This window comes from Crocodylus porosus, unplaced genomic scaffold, assembly GCF_001723895.1.
Source record: "Crocodylus porosus isolate Cpor-Errol unplaced genomic scaffold, CroPor_comp1, whole genome shotgun sequence".
In the NCBI taxonomy this organism is placed as follows: Eukaryota; Metazoa; Chordata; order Crocodylia; family Crocodylidae; genus Crocodylus; species Crocodylus porosus.
Window position 1 is genome coordinate 33,010,058 of NW_017728906.1, and position 26,128 is coordinate 33,036,185.

Consider the following 26,128-nt stretch of genomic DNA (forward strand, 5'->3'; position numbering starts at 1 on the left):
ACCTACATTGAACACCTTCAAGAGTAAATTGGATGCTCTTTGGGCAGGGGGCTGGACTCGATGATCTCCCGAGGTCCCTTCCAGCCCTAATGTCTATGAAATCTATGAAATCTATGAAACTATATAGAAAATATGTTTTAGAGCAATTTATAAACATTTACCCTAAGTACAGGCATTTGGGGAAGTTAAATTGAGCTCAAAATGGCTGCCCATTTTAAACTTACCTTGTCCTGGTATTGATCTTACACTTACTGACCTGGTCTCAGTGACCAGGAATCAGTCTAAACCTGTAACTGTATAGAAATTCCATATATACAAACCAGTTTAAAACATTGCAGAACCCAGTTTAAGATAAACCTGGATCTATGTAGTAGTATCAGACTCATGTGATTTGGTTCAAACTGGTACATGGAACTTCTACCCACTTCCCTTGCTCAGCCCTGGGTTTAGGAAAACCCATCCACTGGCCGGAGCCCAAGACTGCTTTTTTTACTCCCCTCTTCCCACACACTGGTCTATTTCCCCCCTGCTTTCTTCTCCCCACCCCCAGCCAGCCCTGTCAACCCCGATTCCACAAGCCACTTAGGCTGCAGCTGCTTTTTTCAGTATTTGCTACTGCCAGAGCTGAGCAAGTAAATTCCAGTGAGGGGAGAGGCAGGAGGGATGGGGGTATAGATTCACTGGGGCGGACCCCACTCCTCCACCTCATCCACCAGTTACACCTGTCCCTCCCCCACCCACCCCTGGGTCATGCCTGCCCCCCCATAGCTCACCCATGGGGTTTCACCTGCCCCACCCAGAGGTTCCACCTGTCTCCCAACCTCTGGAGGACTCCCCAAATCCCTTCCAGCCTGCTGGACTCCCTGGCCCCCAGCTAGCCTCTCCCATCCTGACTTACTTGATATCAGGCAGCCATTTTGAATTGATTCAACCTCCCCTTAGTGTCCCTGAATGTTTGTACTTAACCTTAAAGAAGACATGATATGCTATCTGCAATAATAGTATCTCTTATATATTAATTCAGTTTAGGAACATAGGAGTGGAAATGACTTCTTGGTTCATCAAGTCCAGAAACCTGTAACCAACATCCATGTAATAAATATTTGTCAAAAAGAGTTCCCAAGAAGATTCATTCTGGCCCTTCTCACATGTCACAGCATGTAAGTACTGCAACATAGAGACCATGACTTAATTATCTGATTTTACAGTTTACTAAAATTCTGTATGCATTACTAATCTAATAGAATACAGTGCAAATAGGGCCCAATTCAAAGCTGACTGAAGTCAATGGAATGACTCCCATTAAATTCCATAGCTTTGGATCATAGCCCAAGGTGAAATAGTGAAGCAATCCATTTCATGATTAATTTCATTCATCAACATATGTATGCAAATTAAATATATTAATTATCAAAATATATATGCTAAAAGACATACCCTAATCCAAAAGGGTGTACACATGCATTTAAATTTACATACTTTTCAGTGATATTAGTCACATTGCACAAAAACTTCTGTTATGCAGTTGTAGATCAAGTCACTGAGGCATGGTGATAAAACTCCCAAAGTATAGAATTATAGTTACTTGTCTATGCCATTTATGTTGAAAGGGAAGGACAAATGGTTTCTCTCTCTTTTGGTGTTGGGGGAGGGGGTCACTTGAGTTGACAGACCAGCCAAACTTCAGAAGCCAGTTCCAGCTGGATAAAAGCCAGCAGACTCACGAAAGGTTTACTCACTTATTGAGAAGACTTAAATGGGAGATAAATACTGTAGTACAGTAAGATACAGTGAATAGCACAGTGATGAATTTCACACAGAGTCAAAGTAAGAGGGATGTGGCTCCCAAAGACCATTTATAAATCAATATAAAAGGAAACTTGAACCCAAGGCTTGAAAGAATCTTAAGCCTTTAGAACTGTGTCCACTGTCTCATTTTTTATATCTTGCAGTCTCTAGATTAGGCACAGTATGGCCAAGGTATATTTACATTTTGCTTTGGCAGACAACAATACATAGCAGTTTGTTTTTATCACCGATATTGTCAGTTCAGGACAACAAAGTAATTTTATATTTTTTAAAAGGGAAAACATTTCTGTAGAAAATGTATGTGTAATATGAATAAAAAGAAAAATTGTTGCTGAAAATCTGTTTTCTAGATTAGAAAGGTTAGGATTTCTAAAAACAGTTGTTAGAATTATTACATGCTGGGCTTTATTTGGGATCCTTCTTTCTCTGAATAGAAACCTCTACTGCCAAAATAAAGTCTGTTTAACTGTTTAGGTGATAATTCCAAATGAATTTAGTTCAGAGCAAATGAGATCAGTATATTTCAACATAAGAGGTATAACACAGAATCAGTGGTCAGAAAAATACCCACTATGGAAACAGTGTCTTCTACCTACCCTTGCTTAGATACATAACACCAACATACTTTTTCCTTTTCTAACACAGGAAGCAGACTGCAACTAATGTAAAATGGATATCAGCTATGCTATGGTATAGGTAAATTTCAAGTCAATTGAGTGTTATTTCCACTGATGCACATATAATAATATTACTTTATCTCCAAGTAGAGTTGTTTTTCCATTCTGACTTTTGAGAAATGCCTAAAATCAGATTCTAAAACATCTACTTTGGAATACAGTTTCTATTTCTAGTGCAAAAAGCAAATGAATAAGCAGTACTAGATGAAAAATGCTTTATTTCACAAACATTCCAAGTGTCCCTCAAATACACTCATCATAGACACATGGAGCTTTAGAGCTCAGTGACACACTTCAGGGGTTGTCAATGGTATGTGTGAAGAAGTACTAACAAAGAACCAAATTGAAAAAACAAGAAAGGAGATTGAGTGAGGAAAACGGCGCTTCAGAAGCAGCTGTTCCCTGCAGATAAATAAGGCCAGGGGCAGGGCAGTGTGGTACAGAGGTGAAAGCTGGAAGAAGACAGCTGGGGTGGAGAGATCACTGGGATTGGTCCTGCATGCCAGAGAAGGCACAACAGGGGAAGGAGGCTGGGAGCCTCTGGAGTCAGTAAATTGACTCCCCAACCACATGCAAACAAAGAGAGAAGTACAGGAGCAGAGAGAAACTGTGAGAAAGAGGGAGCCACGGATGCTCCTCAGAGAAAAAATAAACAAGCTGAGGTACTCTGATTTGTTTTGGTTTGTTTTACTTTGATGGGGACATACAGTTATAAAAGGGTGTTTGAGGGGAAGATGAAGAGAGAGCCAGAGTTGAGGCTACTTCTCCACCCTAACAGAAAATGCAGGAGTTGCTCAAACAAGAAAAAAATATTACAAAAAAAGAAAGAAAGAAACTGGAAGTAAAATCTGCTATATTGTTAAAGAAATTGTTCCATAGTTTATTCATGCTGTTGTACTGTAACAAAGGAGAAATTTCATAAAAACTGTTTACAAAAGACAATTAGAAGAAAAAAAAAAAACAGTTGGAAATAGCCTTGATACCTACGTTTGTGTAAATAGTTGTAAACGTAAAAGAAAAAAGGATAATAAAGAGAATTGTTCAACACCAGTAAGACTGGGATTCAATTGATGCCATAAGACCTGGGGTGTCGGTTGTATGAGCCATAGACTGGGTACCACTGAAAGGAACCTTGATAGATTGCCAGTGTCCTACTATAGTAATAATACCTCCCAACTAATAACATAAAAATTAATAAAGACATGGCAGGAGAGAGTCAAGATAGACTGCAGGAAGCCATACATAAGGCAATCAAGTGAAACATCACAGTATGCCTTTCCTCCCATGAAGAAGCTGCCTGTAACTATGCAAGGTGACCCAAAGTATCCTGAGGCATAAAAGGCTCAACTGTTAATGGAGAATGACACATTACTTATTGGGGGAAAGGGTAAATAATACCCTTGGAAGATGAGGACCAATGGGCACGAGCTAATCAAGGAAAAGTTTAGGCTAGGCATACAGAAAAACTTATTCTCTGTACGGGTAACTAGAATCTGGAACACACCTTCAGCAAAGGTGGTGCAGTCTCAATCCCTGGCAGTGTTCAAGAGAAGGCTGGACAAGAACCTCATTGAGCTCATTTGAGCCCAATTACCTCCTGCCCATGGCAGGAGACTGGACTTGATGATGTTGCAGGTCCCTTCCGGTCCTTCTTTCTTTCTATGATTTCTTTCTTTCTAGTACCAAAAAGAACAGAGCTCAAAGACATCAAGATGATGGGGACCTTAGAATTATCTAAGATAGTATCCCTGACATTTCACAAGTCCCTCCCTAGGGACCTGTAATGTTGTGGGAGAGTTGAAAATAAACCAGGTAGAAAAGATTCTGGTTCTAAAGTTTGTTTTGTTTTGTTGGGGTGATGGGAAAGAAAGTAGTTGAAGCAGGATCTATGTAAGTACAACTGCAAAGTCTGTGCACATGATTGAACTTAGAGGCAGAACTCAGGCCAGGAGCATGGTTTGCATGGCCAGGCCGCAACCACCGCTGCTCTGTGCTAGGGTCAGTGACTGAATAAGCCCCCTCCAGCCAGGAGGGCACTGGTCCTGAGCACAGAGCGGCAGCAGCTGCAGTCCCAGCCTGGCAAACCCTGCTGCCAGGCCAGCAATTGAATAAGCCCCCTCCAGCTGGGAGGGGCTTGTCCCCAGCAGGGAGATGCTGTTCACATGGCAGGAGGTTTGCTGAACTGGGCTGTAGCCCCTGCTGTTCCAAGCTCAGGGCCAGCTCCCTCCCAGTCAGAGAGGGCTTATTCAGCCACTGGCCCAGCACAGAGCAGTGGCAGCTGCAGCCTGGCTGGACAAACCATGCTCCGGTGCCTGAAGCACAGAAAAGTGGCAGAGGCCAGGCCCAGCCCCAACCAGCAGCTGAAGCAACAACCAGTGAGTAACCATGACAGGAAGTAGCCTGTCACAACTTCTCAGAGTATGAGCCCCTTCCCAGCAGGGGCTGTGCTATAGAGCGCTGTGGGGAGTTTGCAAGGCTCTGGCCTACTCGGGCCCCAGCACTACTGTGTACAGCCAGCCACAGCTCTGCTGGCCCCACAGTGCAGCACCTCACCGGGAAGGGGCTTACTCTCCCCTGCAGTATGACAGGGTCTGCTGCCCCCAGTGAGGGCCCTGGCATCTCCTGCTGCAGCAGCAGGGAGCAGGCACAGCCAGGCAGGGATAAGGTTATTCCTCCTCCCTCTAGCCTCTTGGGGACGGGACAGCCAGGGCCCCGTTCTGGGCAGGAAGCCAGGGGGGAGTGCTGGGCAGACCCAGCTCTGGTCCCTGCTGGTGGCACAGGGAGGGGCGAATTAAACCTCTCTCTGGTCAGAACTCCACCCCTGCCTGCCCTTGCTGAGGGGCAGGAGCAGTTTGGGTGGGCTGGAGCAAAGAGCCCCACCCACCTAGAGAGCATGCTGGAATGCTGGGGGTCTCTGATTTAACTCAAACCAGCAAAGGGTCTGGGACAGACTTAGCATAAACTGGCCAAATCAGGTAAGTCTGATACTACAATCAACCACGTTTATTGCAAACTGGTTTCAGCCATTTTGAAAATTATGTGCACTGAACATCTGTTCTGTTACAAGTTTAAACCAGTTTTTGATCACTTGAACTGGTTTATATGTAATGTCTGCCCCTGGCCAGAGAGACAGAAAAGACCATCTAGGAATGGGGAGGAAAAGCAGAAAAGGCAAGGGAAATTGGGGCAGAAAGGAGAGAAAAAAGTATGAAAGTCTCCAAGTGAATGAGGAAGAAGGAAGAAAAGGTAGTTCGAGAGAGAGGAGAAATTAAATAAAAATTAGAAAGAGAGAAAAGTTTCTTTACCAATGAAGTGATAATTTTGTTTTCTATTTCATGTTCCTTCCTGCTGCTTTGTGGGCAAACGTGCTTTTAAAGGATTTATTTGATCCTCTTCCCTTTCATTCCTTTCTTTAAGGCCCTGGAAGAAAAAGGTGTAGTTAAGTATTTTCAGCTACAGTACTAATAAACCTAAAACCAGGTCTGCTCATGCCCAAGACTCATACAAAACTCAGCCTACTAAAAAGATATCTAGGTGACTATGCATTCATTTCATGATTGACTCTTCCTAGTAGAAATGACTGGGCCAGGAAATGTTTAGATTGGGTTTGGGAATATGGCCCAGTGCTCCAGAATTTAAAAAAAAAAAAGGTCTTTTCTCATTTCTAACCTCATACATAAATCAGTAGTTTCATACAGTGGCTTCACTTTATTTGCCAACCAACCATTCAACTGACCTGAACTTTCCCAGAATGTGTTGGTAGTGCTCATCATTGGTTTACACTGACATACTTTCAATTCTGCCTTTTTCTAAAACTTTAACAGTACTGATGATAGTTAAAAGGGCCCCAGCAGGGACAAATCTAAATTGTGCTATGCAGATTTGCACAAAGGACGATGACTCCATTACCTTTATTTAGAAACTTCTTTCACTAATTTATATTCAGATATATTTTTAAACAGATATCAATAAAATAATCATCTGTAGAAACTTAAATGATGACCCAGGGTCAAATCTTCAATGCAACAATCTACTCTAGGTGCTGGAGACAGAAGCATGGAGAAACTACTCCCTGCCATGACTGATGGCCAGAAACTTTCAGGTTTTACCAAGTGTATGTATCACACTTGTTCAGTAACTCTGATTTACTGCTCTCATGCCCTTGCAGCATACATTCTTTTTTGCCTTATCCGGTTTGCAATCTATTATACACATCTCTCTCTCAGGGCTTTGGTCTTCTCTGCCACTACTTTCTTGGTGTTCTCCTTGGCTGTTTTATATTTGTCATAGCCTTCTTGCTCTTTACCCTTCTGGTGTACTTGAACCTTCTCTTTTTCTTGTGCAGGCAAAAAGCTATAGCTCATTTCCTGTGACTCTACCTCTGCATTTTGCTCCAGATACACACACAGCTTCTCTTGAGACACATCTATGGCCTCCTTTGAGCATGCGTTCAGCTATTCCTTGCTATAATTCACTGATATCCTTTCTTGATTTTTCCAAGACCGTGAATTTGAACTTTTGGTTCCCATTCTTTTTCAGATGGAAAGCAAATTATAAAAATAGAAAGCAGACCCAAAGAAATCCAGCACAGTTTAACAACAGAGTTGCAGAGGAAACAAACAGAAAAAAGAATTCTTTCAAAAAGTGAAAGTCAAAATCTAATGAGGAAAATAAAAAAAGAGCAAAACCTCTGGCAAATCAAATGTAAAACTGTAGTAAGACAAGCTAAGAGAGAATTTGAGGGGAAACTTCCTAGAGACACAAAAGGTAACAATAAAAAATGTAAGTACATTAGAAGTTGAAGACCTGCCAGGGAGTCATTTGGGCCTTTGGATGATAGGTGTAAAAAGGGTGCTAAAGGATGATGGGGCCATTGCCAAGAAACTAAATGTATTCCTTGCATCTATATTCACTGAGAAAGATGTTAGTGAGATTCCATCATCAGATCCACTCCTTCCAAGGATCAAATCCATGAAGCTGATCCAAATTGAGGTTTCAATAGATCAGGTCATAGAAGAAATTGAGAAACTTAACAGTAGCAAATCTACTGTTCTGATGCTATTCACCCTAGTGTCCTGAAAGAGCTTAGATAAGAAGTTCCTGAATTCCTAACTATAGTATGCCACCTATCACAAAAAACATCCTCAATACCAGAGGACTGAAAGGGTGCCAATGTTTTAAAAGGGCTCTAGAGGGGGATGCAGGGACATACAGGTCAGTGAGCCTAACTTCTGTTCTTGCAAAACTGGTAGAAACTATAATTTTAAAAAAGAATTTTTGAGCACATGAATGAACATGACTTGCTGAAAGGAAACAACTTGGCTCTGTCAGAGGGAAATCATGCCTCAGCAACCTACCAACCAGTCTTTGAAGGTATCAATAAGCAGGTGGATCAGGATGATCCAGTTGAAAAATTATATTTGGACTTCCAAAAAGGCTTTGAGAAGGTCCCCCATCAAAGGTTCTTAACTAAGTTAGGTAGTATGGGATTACAGGGAACATCCACTTATAGGTTACAAATTGGTTCCAAAAAAAAAGCAAAGAATGAACATAAATGGTAAGTTTTCAGAATGGAAAGAAGTAAAGAGTAGTGTCCCCCAGAGATCTGTGTTGGGACCAGTGCTGTTTGACATGTTCATAAATAACATGTTCATAAATCCATGGTGCATCCACACCTTGAATACTGTGCCCAGTTCTGGTCCCCACACCTCAAGAAGGATACAGAAAAAAAATAGAGAAGGTACAACAAGGATGACTAGCAGTACTGAGGGGCTTCTGTACGAAGTGAAACTACAAATTTCCCCCACTTGAGGGGGAACATGATTAGGGTTTACAAAATACTAAATGGGCACGACAAAGTAAATAGGGATTTATTATTTACTCAGTACAAGAACTAAGGGTCACAGAATGAAACTAGTAGGTAGTAAGTTTGAAACTAACAAAATTCTTTTTCACACAACATGCAACTGAAGCGTGGAACTCATTGCCACCAGAAGCTGATAGTTTAACCAGATTCAAAAAGGAATTAGACAGTTTCTTAGAGGATAGAAGCATCAGCAGCTGTTGAGTATGGGAGTATGATTCAGAAGCTGTATCCCTAATTTCCTAGACCTTAAAAGCTGGAGGCTGCAAATGAGAGGAACACTAGGGGAAAAAAACCAGCTCATACCCAGTTCATTCTCTCTTTCAGCATCCACTTTTTTCCACTGTGTGACACAGGTTGCTGGGCAAGATGGACCTATGGTCTGACCCACTAAAAGGAAATTCTTATGTTCTTATGATCAGTTTCCACCACTTGATTTACGGAGAAGCCTGCTTTTGTCCTCAGCTAATCTTAGGCCTATTTGTCTAATGCTAACCTTGAACATAAAAGAATGCACAGGTTGTCTCCGCCTAATCAAGCATTGTGTATCTCAGTTTAACAGGATCTTCCCTAATACTTGATTATCAACATACATTAAACCTTTCACTTACTTTACATTGGCATGCATGATCCAGTCATTCCACCCTGGGATCCAGCTTTAGTTTGCAGTGCATCCTTTGTGATAGCGAGCAATAATATCTGAGGGATAGACTGGAAAAAGACAATAGACCTGAACCATACAGGTTCCTTTTAATTTATTCATCCTCAATTTAAGTATGTAGGAACAGTCACTATAACTACTGGGCTATTGGTTAGATGGTATTCATTTCAAACCTAGATTCAACAGAAATTAAAAAGACTGCATTTTAAATGTGGTTGATCATTATATTGTTCAGCACATACCCACTTCATATTGGAAATCAACTAATGGGTTTCTTACCACTTAGTTGTGCATGTATTAAAGGAGGGGAGGAAGAAGGGCTAAATTGCAATATCATTATTCATATTTAGTATGATCCAACACAATAAATAGTCCTGCATATTTCACAATGAAAGAGGGAACAACATGGCCTGAATAGTATTGCAATCTGACTCAGAGAAAAGAGGGAAAAATTACAATCAGATCTTTTCCTGTTTTTAAAAACAAGATCTGGGACCCAATCTTCATTCAGTCTGACAAGGACTGTAGGACTAGACTTATGTCAATAATCTGGTAAGTATCATCAGCACTACAAGCATCTTAAATCAGAATCTCCTTAGTTGCTTTTAGTCGCAATAATTTATCATTTTAAACTTCAAAGTTAACTCCTTTAAAATAATGAAAGGCTTTTCAAAGTTAATAGAAATGTTCTCAGAATTATTTAAAACTGCGGTGATGTTGGGCTACAATTGTGAATACATTTAAAGATACTTAAAGCCAGATTGATCTCTGGCACAAGTGAGTCAATTCTTTCCCAAGTCAGTCAAATCTTTATATACTAGACCTGTCACTAGCCCCTACTGCCAAATTTTTAAGTATTCTGCATTCCCATCTTGAAAACAAGATTTTAAAGAAAAGTTGAGCTCCTATTCTAATGCTTCTAGCCAAATTTCCAAAAGAGCTAACATGCTGAGTTCATTTTTAAAATGTGACTATAAGAATGAGTACTCAGTTCCTGGAGAAGTTAACCTTACATATCTATTCTACATTGCATTAAAAGAACAAAGTTTATGCTGTACCATTTGCCATCAAGTTAATTAAAAGAGATATAGTTGATTGATTCATTATGCTTGGATCAAGCCATTCTAAAAAGTCAAAGTATGAGATGCATGTCCAGCCTTTGAAATGCCTCTATTTCATATTACAGAAACAACCAAGATCTAAAGAAGGAAAAAGCATCAAATGCAATAGTTATAACCAATGATTTAAATATCACATATTTCTGGGGGGGTTAAAACAATTTTAAAACCCTCCTATTTTCTTTGTGGACTCTGTTTTTGCTGGGGTGATTTATGCTGTGAATTAAGATATGCAAAATAGTGGGAATAACAAAATGATTTAATGTGCTTTGAATTTTAAAATGGACTGGATGTTTAGTTACAGCTGAAAGTAAAAACTTGAAAACACTAATCCTGATCCATAAACATATAAAAAGGTACAGGCAGAGGACTAAAGCTTATCCATCAAATACATCTCTCTCTCTCTCTCTCTCTCACACACACACACACACTCACACACACACACCTTTAAAGTCTCCTTTGCAGATGCATCACTCCACCTTTGTGCTTGCAAGATCTATACAATAGTGCAACACCGCTTTAGCTGACACTTTCTTTCTGAATATTAATATTCATTTGAAGAAAAGAGGGCCAAAGCCAGTCTTAACAATGATAAATATCAGTGGTAACTGTTTGTCAGACTGACAAGGGAAGTTTTGGGCAGTACTTGGCAATTTTTCTTGGTGTCTAGTCAATTCACCAAAAGCAGAATTTCAAGAGAAAATGTTAAAATGCTCCTTTTTTATATTTCTAAATTGAAATAGTTTGGATGAGATGAGCCAAAACATTTCATTTCAGTATTTTCAAATCAAAACTTAAAATGCATTATCCACCCAGCTTTAACATACAAAGATAGGCAGGGATAATTACATTTTCAAGTTAAAAGATGATCATCGTGAGAATTAGAGCATACTCTCTCCTCATCCACCTCCACACCCCATGTACACAAAAGATCAAATGGAATATGGATGGAAAAAATGGATGGAAAGACCTTCCAACATCATAGCTCCCTTTGTGGTGCAGAAGGAAAGCGATTCAGAACAACATGTAGGCCTGGTGCTAAGTTATTTCCAGATACGTGGAATCAGCTGTATTCGTATTCCATATGTACAGATGGAAAATGCATGCCCAAAAAAGGAACAAGAATTAACCTTCCCTTTGGTCATCCCATTGAGGTCAACAAAGTTACACTATGGAGGACACTGATCTATATAATTCGTGTGTCCTACTCCACAGTTTGGCCCCACTGCACACCAAACAAATTGTCTCTCTGAAAAAGCCTGAACAAAGTTCATCCCTTCTTCAAAAAAATAAGTAAATATAAAATTTATTAGTGTATGCTTCCAATCACTTTACAAGATACTTGAGCATTAAACATTGGAATTGATTATCATCATTGTGATAAAGTAGCTTACACTATGTTTGTAATTTAAACTAAGCTATTTATAAACCGGAGACCAGCAATTTTAAATCAGAAGATTATCCTATGCTATTGCTTCAGTAGCAATTTATAAACTTCCTTCTTTACAGTTTATAACATTTAATTAAATAGAAGCTCATTATTAAATAACTTTTGGCTTCTTTCTTATTTTTCTAGAAATTTATGTTTAGTTCATAGATACATTTCAGACCAAGTACATTAATCACATACTAGTGCCTTTTCATCTTAAATTATTGTAGCATAAATGTTTGCACATTGAAGGTACTGACACTGCTCTTAGCAAAGATATTTATGGTGAACATTTAGCAAGGATATATATGCAAAAGCAAGATCCAACCAATCAAAGCTTTAGTATTAGAAATGTATAAGAAAAGACTTAAATCAAGTAAATTATTTATACTTTTTGATAAATTAGAAAAACAAAAAAATGCCACTATAATGATTTGATTACAATTAACAATATTTAGAAATCCAGCTTCCAAATATCTAAGGAAAAAAGAAAGATACTTATTCTGAGGATGTCTAATAATAGTTATTATTATTAATAATAATTAATATTATTATGTTCAAGTAATTCAGGGAGAAATTTTATGCTCTGACATGCTGGATGCTTTAATCATTGGTCTGCAATAGACACTGTAGTTTGGATCCATTTCTCAGTACTCCAAGAGGTGCACACATCTCTGTGGCAGGCAGCTTCCACCTTGTTCAGTGAAATGCTCAGTTATTCTGTCCAAATCAAAACATTTTTGCACATCTGGAATTAATCAAGATTTTGATTTTAAGTGAAATTTATTCTCATTAACAACACGGAAAACTTCACAATTTCAATTTATTTCTAAGTAGAGTGGCCGATGGAAGCATGTCTTCTCCTTGGGAACTGGGCCTCAACCCAAAATTATTGTGTTATTGAAAAAAAAAAAAATGGGTTGAATATCTGACCCCCTTCAGATATTGGAGTTTTGTCACTGACACAGTGGAGCCAAGATTTCAACTATGGAGCCTAATACCACTCCCAGATGACCAAATTGGGAATGAGTATCAGCCCTTTTTTAAGATATAGATATCAGACTATATCTTCATGGGCCCCAGAAAACACTGTTTAAATTCTTGGGAGCTGCTCCAATAATGGTTATAACTAGCTGCCTGGAGAAACAAAGGAGAAAAAGGGCAAATGTTATGGTGTTTTTTCCTACTTTTTCACATTGGTTTGGAACCATTTTATTATGAGTCACCTGAGCCTTTCTTGGGAAAGGCAACATATACTTTTAATATGTAATAGCTCATTCTAGTATCACGTGCATATGCAGAACTCAATGGGCTTTCAACATACATACCCAAGGGCAGTAGCATTCATTTTGCACTCTGTCTCGGCAAACAGTAGCAGCTCTGCAGCTGTACTGATTATGCCACCATGGCTGGGCAAGGAAAGCATGAAAAGACTGAAATAGACCCCTAGCTCCTATACAGTGTGCCTTCTTACCAGTGAGTAGGTGACACCAATGAATCAGGCAGTAGTGGATTTGCACAGCATGAGGGTTACTTTAAGGAGCTAAAATTCCACAGAGGACTCTTGCCTGGTTGTACAACTTTCCCAGTCAGTAAGATCACCATTTAGTCCTATGTTAAACTATTAGTGTGCATCACGTGCACTCTCATGTGGAGTTTTACAGCATATCGAAGCCCAGTGTCCTAAAAAAATGTTTTCCACGCCGCAGGTTTGCAGTGCAGGGGCAAAATTAGACCCCTGGGTCAAAAAACAAACAAACAAACAGTCCACAGAACAACGGAGCAAGGCACAGTCCTGGATCATGCCTGGAGGCAATGCAGGAGTCGGTCTTCCAGGGGAGATGCTCTAGCTTCTGGCCAGAGCATCTCTGGTGCTCCTGCTGCCCCTAGTGCTGTCAAAGGTAAGTTAGGGATGTGGGCTGGAGGGAGTTATGGGTGTGGCTGGGCATGGGTGGGTGTGAGGTCTGGCAGGTGGATGTTGAGGGGTGTCAGGGGCTATGAGGAGTGGTGGGAGGTTGCCAGAGGTGTGGGATGCGGCTGGGGGGGGATGTCCCATATGTGGGTGGGTTGGTGGAGGGACTTGAGTGGGGGCTGCCACATGCCTGCCCCCCACCCCACCCCTGCAGCACCAGCCACAGCATGGCTGTGGCTCTGCTGCATGTGCAGCCAGTCACAATGCGGTGCTGTGTGACCCTGCTCCATACATGCTGAATGGACCTGGCCTAGCCCACTAATGCACAGCCTTGAATGGGCCAGGTCACAAAGTGCTGCATTGCTGTCTACTGTGCCTGCAGCAGAGCCACAGCCCCGCGTGCCTGCTGCCGCCAATGCCATGGCCACTGGAGGGGGGAGCAAGCATGTGGCAGCCCCAGAGCCATCCTTAGGGGTGTGCAGGGCCGAGGGCATATCAGCCCCTGTGGGGCTTCAGGGTGGTGAGCAGAGGGGGCGTAGTGCTTGGCCAGAGCATAGAGCTGGCAGCACAGAGCAGCCACGGCAGAGCTAGTGGTATACGGCAGCTGCGACAGAGCTGGTGGCATGCGGCAGGACCCAAAGCGGCCCAGCTCAGCATTGTTCACTAGCCCAGCTTTGCACCAGAGCTGGACACTCAGGTCTGGTAGGCTCAGCTCCTAGACATAGGCATGCTAGCTGTGTGGCTCAATCCAGCCCAATCTGGCCTGGGCCATGCAGCTAGCTTACATTTCCAAAGGAGCCATGCCTTCCAGAGCCACGCGTCCTGCTCCAGTGCAAAGCTGGACTAGCAGGCCAGGTCCCACCATGCACCTCCTCCCCTCAGGCACTGGAGAGCAAGCAGTGCTGCTGCTAGAGGCAGGACCTACTCATGCTGCCAGGCCAAGCTGGTTCCATGGTGGCAGGACCCAGCTTGGCTTGGCATGCTGCCCCTGTGCACTGGGTCCTGCTGCCATGGAACTGGCCCAGCCTAGCAGTGCGAGTGTCCCCAGTGCCTGCAGGACCCAGCTTGGCGTGACACACAGTCCCTAGAAGCAGAGCTGGCCCCCAAGGAGTGGCACAGACAGTGTCAGCTCCAAGCCGCTTGAGGCCACTCTGTGATGCAGGGGGGCTGGCAGCAGCAGGCTCGGAGTGCCCCACTCCCGCTGCTGCTGCAGGGGGTAAGTTATGGGCCCTGCGCAGGGTGGCTGTGGCTCTGCAGGGTGGCTGGGATCCTGGCAAGGAGGGAGCAGGGGGCAGTCCATGTGCTGTGTGGGGGAGTTGCACCCTGTGGGAGCCAGGGGACCCACTCCTCCTGAGTAGCCTCCCCCCAATGTCCCCCACAAGCTCCCCACATATACCCACACACCAACCTGCAACCCCCCACATCCCTCTACACCCACCCACACACCCATCCACCTTCTCCCAAACCCCTTCCCACCCCCCTCCTGCAACACCCACTTCCCTGCATCCCTGAGAAAAAAACCAAGAGCACACATCAACACATATACATATTTAGAATTATTTTATCATGATGATAGAGACACTGGTAAGCTTCCAAATATCTTTAACGTTGTAAATATATCAATAAAGCTTTGCCCAACTGATCTGGGGGGGGCGGGAGTGGAGTGGGCTTTTGTTCTAATTGTGGAAGAACATGGATTTTGGGGTATTTAAAAAAATGGATTTGGGATGCTGCTGCAGCAGTCCAGCTGGGACAAAGGATAGTGTCCCCAGACACTGACTGGCTGGACCTCAAAAGCTCCTGTCTATTTTTCCATCTGATTACCATGGTCAAGGCCCACCTGGCTAACTAGTAGCCCCTTTTTATGGGGGCTAAGGGATGAATGGAACAAATAAATTCTTGGGACAACCAATGAAAAAACAGGACAGGTGGACAGGCCCCAGTAGGAGAAGGTTGGGTGGGTGGGGCAGCTGCCACAGAAGCATGACTAGGGCCTCTCTCCCCTTAACTGTTGCTGCCCTCCCTGGGACCCCACCAGACTTGGTTTGGGGGTGGTATCCCCTGAGCTCACAGCATGGCTGGATGATGCGACTGGGGCACCAGGGGGACCTGAAGGGGGAGGGGTATTGGTGGCACAGGCACCTGCAGATGCCCTCTCTTCCTGGCCCATGGGGCACTTGTGATGCAAGTGCCCCAGAGTGTGGCACTGGAAGCTCCACAGGTCCCCCAATGTATAGAAAACTCTCACTAGGGCCCCCTGAAAAAGAATCATGAAGCACTCCTCAGCCTCCATCCACATTCCCACTGCCAGCTGGATCATAACCTGGTCACAGAAAAAACGCATGTGGCAGAGGCTATGGTCTCGGCACCCCAGCGAGAGGGTCACCACTGGGTAGATAACTGGGTAGATAACAAATCCATTTTTGGAGCTGGGGGAGCAGGGCCCAATTAGGGATATAGGGAGGACAGAGCTGAGGACCACCATGGTTCCAAGCTCTTCTGGGGGATCAAGAGGGAGATATTTGCCATCTACCACAAGTCCTTTTTCCACCTTTTGTGTGGCAGCCTCCAAGGCAAGAAAAGAAGATCCCCTTGCCATGAAAGCAGGAGGCTGGCATGGTTTTAGGGGTCCCCACTTCCCAAGCCAGGGCCTGCACCCAGGACTCAAAGTGCAGGTTCTCCCACTTAGGTAGTTGGAACTTCACCACATGCTTGCAGATAAGTGCAGGAAAGGGGGCCCCACCACCTGAGCTGGAAAGGTCATTGGTGGAAGGTCCAGGCCCCATGGCTTCAGGTCACCCTGCAGCTGCCTGTACATAGAAGTGGTTCCCCCAGTGGGAGGCCACATTGGTGGGGCCAGGGCTAGGGCCAGGGACAGGCTGAGTGGGTGTGCTAGCTGGTATACCACACCTGGTCCCCTCAGGTTCTGGTGGTCTAGGTTTGAGGGGGGCCCTTGCCCTCCCCACCCCCTACTGTGGAGGAGGATGAAGAGGAGCCCTTCCCGCTGCCCTTGGTCCCTGATGATGGGGGAGGGGGCTTAGGAGCCCCTCCAGAGTGGGCTTAGCCAGGGGAGACCCCCTGGCCCTGTTGGCTCCCTCCTGGAGTCCTGCCTGCAACTGAGGTTACAGTCTTCTCTACCCCTCGAGGTTGGTCAAACTCTGCCTCTGGGGTGGGGGCTGCAGGGGCATGCATCCCCTTGGGGGCTTGGCTGGGATCTGCCCCCATAGTGGGGGCAGAAAGCTCTGTGGGGGCCTCTGCCCCAGCCCCAGAAGGTTCCTGCCCTGCCATTGCGTCACATGAGGGAGGGAAAAATAATAAAGAAAACCAAAATATACAGTGGGGCTGGTGAATCTAAGAGAGGCAGGCTGGGGTTGTGGAGGAAGTGGGGTTCAGGGAAGGGGGCTGAAGCTCACTGAGTCCCACAGGAAAAAGCCCAGGAGGGCTATGCTTGGGGAGTGTGGGACCCACACACAAGGGCTAGGGAGACTCAAGCTGGGTTACTCAGCCACACAACAAACACCAGGGCAGGGGGAGTGGACCAGAGGACATACCACACAAAGGCAAAAAACACACAGGGAATGCTGCTGAGGCAGACGTGGAAGATGGCTGGAGTGGTGGAGGGGATTTGTTTGTAGAAGCCAGGAGCCCCTCAGACTGGGGTGAGGTACTGGGGTATGGTAGGCCCCTCCCCAAGGGAAGGGGCAGTGGCATGCAGCAGAGGAGCCCCCCAGGGGGGAGGCAGCAACAGCAGCAGCAGCAGCCGCCCAAGGCAGGAAGGGGTGTGGCCAGTTTACCCCCAAAAACTCTGAGAAGAAGCCAGCAGCTAGCAGTAGCCAGAGGCAGGAAAGGGCCTAGCCATCTTCTCCCCAAAAGCTCCTGAGATCAAGCTTGCAGCAGCAGGCTAGGATGGGAAGGGGCATGGCCAACATCCTCTCAGAAGCTCCTAAGAGTCAGTAGCCCTGCTGGGGCAAGCACAGAGCAGGTTTTTATGCACAGGTGCTGGCCCCAGGCTCTAGCTCCCCCTAGCTACAGATCCAGAAGGAGCCAGACAGGGTTATTTTGTCCCAAGCGGCACAATTTGCCCCACACCAAAGTGCATGTCTGGGCATGTGTGCAGAGGCAAAAAGCCCTGGCTCAAATTTGTACCACTTCTATTTGAGCTGCTGCAAGTGCACGTGTCTGCATGTATGGACATGCCCTTAGAGTGTTAAAATTATTGTTCTTTAGCCTGTTGCTCTGTAGTTTTAAATAACTTCCTGGTGTGATGCTAATGGGTAGCTCACACTCCTTATTTGAGACAGTGACATCTGTAGGTAAACAAAGACAAAAGTTACTAAATAGCACACATAAAAATCACATGTATTGAAATTGGGACAAGGTTTCCTGTAACCAGCTTTCTGCATTCTAATTTTAACACAAGTGAACTAGTGTAATGTTTCTATTGGGGTGGATGTGACAAATCAGGCAAAACCTTGCTTGTTGCTGACTTGTATTTTGCTTAAATCGTGCTCAATCTGTGAGTGCATTGCATCATGAGTCAGTAAGAGGAAAGGGTAGAGTTTCCTGCCCAATTCATTACAGAAAGCAGTAACATTCAGAGGGTAAAGTAAAAGAAATAGGATTTGTACCCTCAGGTAGAGTTCTTTTTCCCCATGAGAATTAAGTTAAAAAAAGGGTGTAAGTGACTGAGACATCCATCTAAATTTCTTAAAGACATAGGATAGTAGCTGGAAAAGTTCCTGAAAACCAAAAGGGCCAGATCTTCAGAGCTGAGGTAAAATTAGCATAACTATTTACATCTGCTGAGAATCTGGACCTATATATATATATATATATAAAAGTAATGTAATATAGAGGTAATCTTATTTAAAATGCATACCTTGCAGCCTTAACAGCATGAAAAACTTTGTAACAGAACAAAGCATAGTGTAGAAAGGATGCCAATATAACCCTGCAGAATGTAGGGCTGATCAAATTTACTTCTTAACTACTCTTGTATGATTCTAATAAAGTCAGTAGGCTTGCTCTACTGTAACTATGAAGAAGGGTTGGTCAGTATTGCCGGTAGATGTTATACGGCCTATGTCTCTTTCAGACATGCGCCCTTCCAACAAATAACAACAGGGTAAGGACCTATAAAAAGTGTAACTTAGGTTAGTTTCCCTCTCGCCTGCTAGGACTTCATTTTATTTTGGTTGGGAGTTAGTTCCCCTTCAAGTAACACTCTAAGTCTGCAACCCTACTCTCTTCATGGGGCTCCACCTTCCCTACACCTTACTCTAGCCACTTCTTTGTTATTGGATGGTATTCTAGAACTGGTAGAAGGGGGGATAAAAAGTTAATCCCTTTTCCCTACTTATCCCACAGCTCTGGGCTGACACCAGTGATGGCTTCCATTATTTACACTGGTCCTCACTAACAGCCCTAAGGCCCCTCAGGCAGACAGCTCCACACCACTGCCACTGGCCACATGCAGTTCCTGTGAAGAGAGCCTCCCCAGCATCTCTTCTTCCTTGAAACTCTCTCCTGAGCCAGAAGTACCCTCCTAGGCTCACTGACTGCCAATCCAGATGAAGCAATGATTCCAGAAGTACTGCACAGGGCCCTGCTTCCTGCTGATGTTCTCCACTTTATCTAAGTTATGTGACAGGGGTGGGTCACCCTTGGGTTTCTCCCCTTCTCCACAGTCAGCTAAGGGGCGATAGCAGATGTGGGTATAAGTTTAGCTGGTTTTAGAAAGGTTCTCTCAGGGGTGTCATATCCAGCTCAGGCCAGATCTAGCCCACAAAGCTATGCCATATGGCTTGCAGGGCTCAGAGGGACCAGGAATTTGGGAGGAGGCCAAATGGGGGGCAGACCCTAGCAGGGTCAGCCCCCCTAAATTCTAGGGTATGGAGCTGTCCTGGAGATTCATAACAGCAGCAAAGGGGCAAGCAATGGCTACATTAAGCCTGGAGCTCCATTCACTCCCTCCTTCCCCCCCGGCCCCGGCACTTCGCACCCTCCTCTACAATACATGCATATTACATGCAGGGCTCTACCTGCTCTGGCAAACAATCCCAGAGGCAGGGGGTACTATTCTACTCACTCTGCTTCCCTGCTGTCTCAGATACACTGCTTAGTATGGTGCTGCCCTGCCCAGCTCCCATGGCCAGGCAGTACAGTGCAGGACTTCCCCTGCCTTGGCAAATCCTCCCAGAGGTGATGCTGGTGCCCCTCCTAATCAGTGCCTGGGACTGGTACTCAGCTTCCCTTAAACTTATAGGTGGCCATAACTAGGGTATCGGGGTGACCACCAGTATCTGGGGGAATGTTTGTTCACCAGAGCGCCCCAAGGGATGATGAGGTCAAACGGTTATAAACTCCTGCAAGACCATTTCAGGCTGGACATAGGAAAGAATTTCTTTACTGTCCAAGCCCCCAAGGTCTGGAACAGTCTGCCAGCGGAGGTGGTTCAAGCACCTACATTGAACACCTTCAAGAGTAAATTGGATGCTTATCTTGCTGGGATCCTATGACCCCAGCTGACTTCCTGCCCTTCAGGCAGGGGGCTGGACTTGATCTTCCGAGGTCCCTTCCAGCCCTAATGTCTATGAAATCTAGTTACACTGCTTAATGGAAGAAAATCGTTGTTCATATTCTGTCATTTCTTTAAATGTTATACAGCTAAGCAACCAGGAATCTATTTGATACTTGTCCTGTAGAGAAGTCACCAATGTACCTCCCTTACAAACAAGCAGGTTTTTATTTCTGGAAACTGAACAAAGTTTGGTAAAAAAGCTTTCAGGAACATGTTTTCATTATTTTCTAGGGAAAAGTTTTCCTATTACAGAGTACACATAAGAAGTAGGCTGGAGTGCCCTCTTCAATAAGGATGGACTTAAATGCTTGTTTAGGGGACCTTAAGTAGTAAATCAGCCGTGTCTCTTGTAATTGCAAGAGGTCCTTTGGCAAGACAACTGGTTGTGGAATCTCCATCCTTGGAAGTTTTTAAGACCCAGGTAGACAAAGCCTTGGCTGGGATGATCTAGTTGGGGATGGTCCTGCTTTGAGCAGGGGGTTGGACTAGATGACCTCCTGAGGTCCCTTCCAACCCTAATTTTCTATAAATCTATGAACTGGTGTGGTTACACAGCATGAAGTATGGACTTACTGCCACAGAGATGTGTGCACATTCTCAGGACTGAAAAATAGCTCCGAACTACAGAAACCAATGATTAAACTATCCAGCATATCAGAGTATAAAATGCATCCCTGAGTGACTGGAAGATTGCATCAAAAATTATATCCTTCAATGGGCTTTGCATTAGCATTAGTTCACAAAGTGTTGTAAATAAACATGTACATCTTTTACATCTCAGTTCAGCACTTCCTTAACCTGGCTTTTCAGTTTGGTTTTTGCCCCATTTAAATAAATGGGCTGTTAAAAAACACACGTGTTTATTTCCCAAGCTAACTAATGAAAAGCCTGAACTTCCTCAAACTGTAGACACTCTGAGAATTAATTCCGAGGTTACTATTAATGCCAACCTGTTACAAGGGGTTATACCAAAGATCATCTAAGCAAAACAATTGTGTTGCTACTTGAAGAAGCTTCATTTATCTGTGAGGTTTATATTTCTGGCTCTAAATGCATGCTAAGTTTTTCTAACTGCCTGATGGTGTTTGCCAGAACACACCTCCCTATTAGCATGTTAAATTGTCCTAATTCACTGAGGGAGTTGGCTTAGTACCCACATGTACTAAAGCAAGAATGACTTCAGGGAGGGAGAATGTAAGGAGAGGTGTGGACAATCCTGAGGTAGAAACCTTAAGATAACCAAACTTGAGAAGTCCTAAGCTGAATTTTATCATCATTTTTATTGCCATATGGTTTCTTCAGACCCACTCCCATTTAAATTACCTGACTAACATAAGATTTGTATATAGTAAATGCCTACCTCTATCTAAATAACAGTGAGGATTCTGTCTTATAAACATGACAGTGGTGACTTGTTTGCAGCCAGATGAATTACTGACAATACAACAGGGACCATGACTCTACTAGTAAAACAATCTGTATAGTTACTCCATATAAACAGTGAGCAAAACAACTACATGCATCTCCCTACTTCGTACATGCATATTTTTATATCTATATGTATATCTATATAGGAACAATACTATGGAAGAGCAAACCATTTTCTGGATATAAACAAGAGAGGTAGATAATAGGCTTGTGGCAAGTGGCTAGTATTCGCTTTGGATTCTGCCAGTTCAGGGGACAATGATTTGATTTGGCGATTTGAATCACTGTCCTGAATCGACAGTGCAGTGGCTGAATCGAGCCCGGCAATGGCTGCCCTCACCCACCCCAGCTCCCAGATCTTTGGGGGAAAAAAAACTCCAGCTCACCAGGTGCTTCCAGGTGGGTTGGGGGCAGAGGGTGATCCCTACTGCCCTCCATTGTGTGGGGGCTCTGTACAACCCCCTGACCCTCCCCTCGCTCCCCCATGGGTGCCCCACTTAGACCAGCTCAGGACCTTTAAGAAAAACAAAACCAAAACAAGAGAAAATCCCCAGGACTCACCGCTCCTGTTGGTGGGGGCAAACCCCGCTGCCCCGTGCCCAAGGTCACCTCCACCCTCCCCCAGTCCCCTCTTCCCCACCCCTACTTACCAGCTCCGAGTCCGGCTACAGCTCCCTGCTGCAGCCACCAGGGCTGCCCGAATCAAAGCTCTCCAAATCTTTTCCAAAGATTTGGAGAGCTTTGAAGTGATTTGGACTTTTTAATTGGTCTCCCGATTAAGTCAGGTTTGGCCGTCGAATTGGGCTGAATCTTCTCCGAATCAAATCACCACCCAAAGCTTTGCACAGCCCTAGTGGATAACCAAATTAGTCTCAAATCAAGCACCAGGTAGAACAGGGTGGCACCTTAGAGACCACTTTGTTCAAAGAGGCATAAGGTTTCATAGGATACAGCCTACTTTATCAGATGATAGCAGAGAAGTTAATGAATTTTCTCTAAACCTGTACTGTCTGACCTTACCATGGCAGTTTTATATGCTCTTAAATAGTAAGATCTGCATTCCCTGTGTTGGGTACAGCAGGTGCTATGGGGTAGGGGCAGAAAGCTGCAAATGAGAGGCCTATACCTTTGTTACACTAATCTGACTTCTTTTCTCTATTTCCTCTGTACTCAGAAAATTAAGACATTAACAGTTGCGTAATATGACCTTTCCCCATGGCAAAACACATCAACACTTACATCAACTGACCCAACTGAAATCAATGCCCTTTATAATCTCCTATGTATACAAGCAAGTAGCTAACTCTGAAAGAAATTACACATTTTTTTTTTGTTTTGTTTTCAAGCACGCATTTCTCTTAGACATTGGTGGGGGGTGGGCGGGGGGAACATAGTAAAATGGAAAGTTCTACCTGCGGCATTCTGTGGAAATAGCCCATAAAACACAATTGTTAAATAAACTATTGTTCAAAGAAAAAGGAACTACCTATAATATCTGCCATCTGTAGAGGGAGAAAAAGAAATGTTTATCATTGCAGTCTTGAAATGAAGAGACTGCCCTCTGATGGCCTGAAAGCAAGCATCTGTTCTCTTTAAATAATCTAGTAACAAGAATGTATAAAACCAAACTTCAAGAACAACTATTTGTGCTAAATATGGAATTGTTCAGGATTAAGATCAGTAGAGGTACTCATTGACTAATGGAAAGTCCTTAGATGAGCAGTTTACAGAAAGTTATTTCAGTAGGACAGAGCTGCAGTAATGCTGATTTATAAAAGTTTTTTCTGTTTTTCCTGAGTTCTCCTAAATTCCTACTATTTCAAGTATATATCATACTCACAGTAATGATACAATGCTTGCAGTGACACTAATTAGGTAGTGTCCAGGTTGTAGATTGTTTTTTCCTCTAGACCAGTCAGGACTCATAGTAGAGATGATATCTTTTATTAGACCCATTTTTTGCAAAAACTGTGTTGGTCTAATAAAGATATATCATCTCTACCATGAGTCCTGATTACTAATTAGGTAAAGCACTTAAAACCATGCTTAAAGATATGCATGCATTTAAGTGTTTTTTTCTGAATCAGGAACCTAGAAATAAGTTTACTTGTGCTAAGTTTTTACAAACTCACAAACCTGCCTTAATTTTTAGTACTGAGTATGTCCATTTATGGTTATAAATGGGATTAAGGAGGTGTATGTGATTCATGGTAACAATTTTCAGTACAAGAAGTGAAACACTATGAACGCTATCAGATTGTAGCTCTGATTTCCTGCATCTAATCATGAAAGGAACTGGTTGAAAGTAAATCATCTTCCCACTGGAAATAACAAAATAATTCTCCTGGGAGTGAGGAGGGGTGAGCGAACCCAGGGAGGGGCACTAAAGCAATACAATTCATCTAGGGTAGAAGGAAGGAAACATGGCACATTTTTTTTTGAATGGGAGGGAGTAATACTTCCTGTCAATACTTTCTACTACCTCTTCTGAAAATTAATTAATACCTTTGCCTCAAAAGGCAAATTTTTCAGATGGCACTTTGAAAATATAAAAATTAGGCTTGTAACTACTTTGTACAGATTTACCCAAATTTTAAAACAACAAGGGCTATATTTCTTTGCTTTCTGTAAACTACCATGTTGAAAGGCAAAAAATTTAAAGGAAAAAAAGAAAGAAAGGGAGAATTCCATCAAACTATGATTGCAGAAATATTTTAAAGCCATAAAAATTAAAGCGCTCTAGAGATTTCACAAAAGATGATAGTTGTGAATTCTTATAAACAGAAAAATCAAGGATTCTTTTCAGAAAAAAAAAAAGAAAAAAAAAATCTTACTAAGTTTACCAAAAGGTCTTAGACAATCTGAAATCTGAACACACAGCCTGAAGTTTATAAAAAAGACACTACAGAATCTATTATGTGCATCTTACATGTCATATTAAATAGGAGAAACATAAGAATGATGCATTCAATTTAAAGGGTTCAGTTTAAATCAGTGCCCTTTTCTAGGCTTGTATCCTTCCCAAAATCTGAATGAGCACTGAGAAGTTTACAACCGCACAAATACATACTTGCTCTGCCAGCAGGAAGCACTTTTATTTTAATGGCATTTGCATTCCCATCAGTGAAATTGTAGAGCTGTGTAATCTGCTTTCTCCATAGTTATTTTTTATTATTATTATTTGGAACAGGTTCAAGAGGAAAGTAGGTCAAAACATTTGAAGAGAGTGATTGGCCTGGATTTCTTACATTTAGCAAATTTGGTTGCCCTAAAATTACCATCAGCAAATTATTCTGGATGCATGGTCATCATTACAAAACTACTGCTACTCGGTTCTAATGCAAATATAATGAACTCCTGCTTTTTTTACCATATAAAATCACCATTTCAATTTTGTTTTTACACTACACAAAGGTATTGTCATCATTTTCTTACAGCACCATCATAACATAAGGGACAGAGCACCATACAAAAGAGCATACAAACTGCAGTTATCACAAGAACTGTTAGTGTAATTGATGTGAACAGAGTCTTTTATAGCCACATGGTATACATTAAATGCATAGATTCCTTTGTACTCTGTTTCACTCTATCTGTGAATCTGCCATAGTTAAGACATGAAAGGGCAAGATCTGGAAAAGAGCAGGCAATAACTTGAAGCTTTGGCTCATGTACATTAGCTCAAGATCACTCATCTATAAATGCAACATTAAATCTTTCATCAGATTTTTCTCCTTGTACCACTTGACTGTATGCTTCCAACCACCTAACAGTATATAACTCTCCCCATCTTAACACTGGATCCATCATGATTCTAGGATGGATAGAAAAGGGGTAGTGAATTCTACATGCATCTTCAGGTGAAAAAGATACTCAGTTTGAAAGATGAATTTCCTCAAAAGCCCCCTTTTAAATATACAAATCAGAAGATAAAGCCATGCTACCTACTGACCTAGTTTAATTACTTCAGGAGCTAGTACCTTAATAACTGTCTGGATTCATTATCTGCATCTTCAAGTGTGACTCAAGTCTTTCCACATGCAAGCAGATATACTGTGCATCTATCCTTTAGCCTGGGGAGTAGGAGATTTGCAATAGTCTGAATACCAAACATACAGTAAAAGGCTGAGATGATGGTGCACACAGGTAAACAGATTGGGTTGGATAACTGTAGGACCATAGTACTTTCCTATGCTGTGCCACAACTACATTTAGGACCATGTTTCTATTTCTGCACCTGACAAGGGCAAACTTACACTCTTATGTGGTATGCTGACTCATTCTCTTAGGTTACCTTCCATCTCATTGCAAAATACAGTCTCTCTTACTGCAATGAGTTCAGGCAGTGTCACAGTTCCAGACAAATTTGTGAGGTATTTCTAGTCCTCCAGTAACAAAATGCATCATTGTCTCCAGTCATTTAAATGGACGAAATTCAGATCAGTGATTCTGATGCCATGGTCAAGGTCCAACTGCACTAAAAGGCTCAGAACCACCCCAATCTCCAAATGGGTGGCAAAAGTGAATAATGTCCAAGTCCTTAACTGATAAGTCTGATGTAAAGCATTAACAGGAATATCTCATTCTAAACCAAAGCCACAACGACATTACTCAGGCAAATACTAATACACTGTTGTTACATCGCTATATC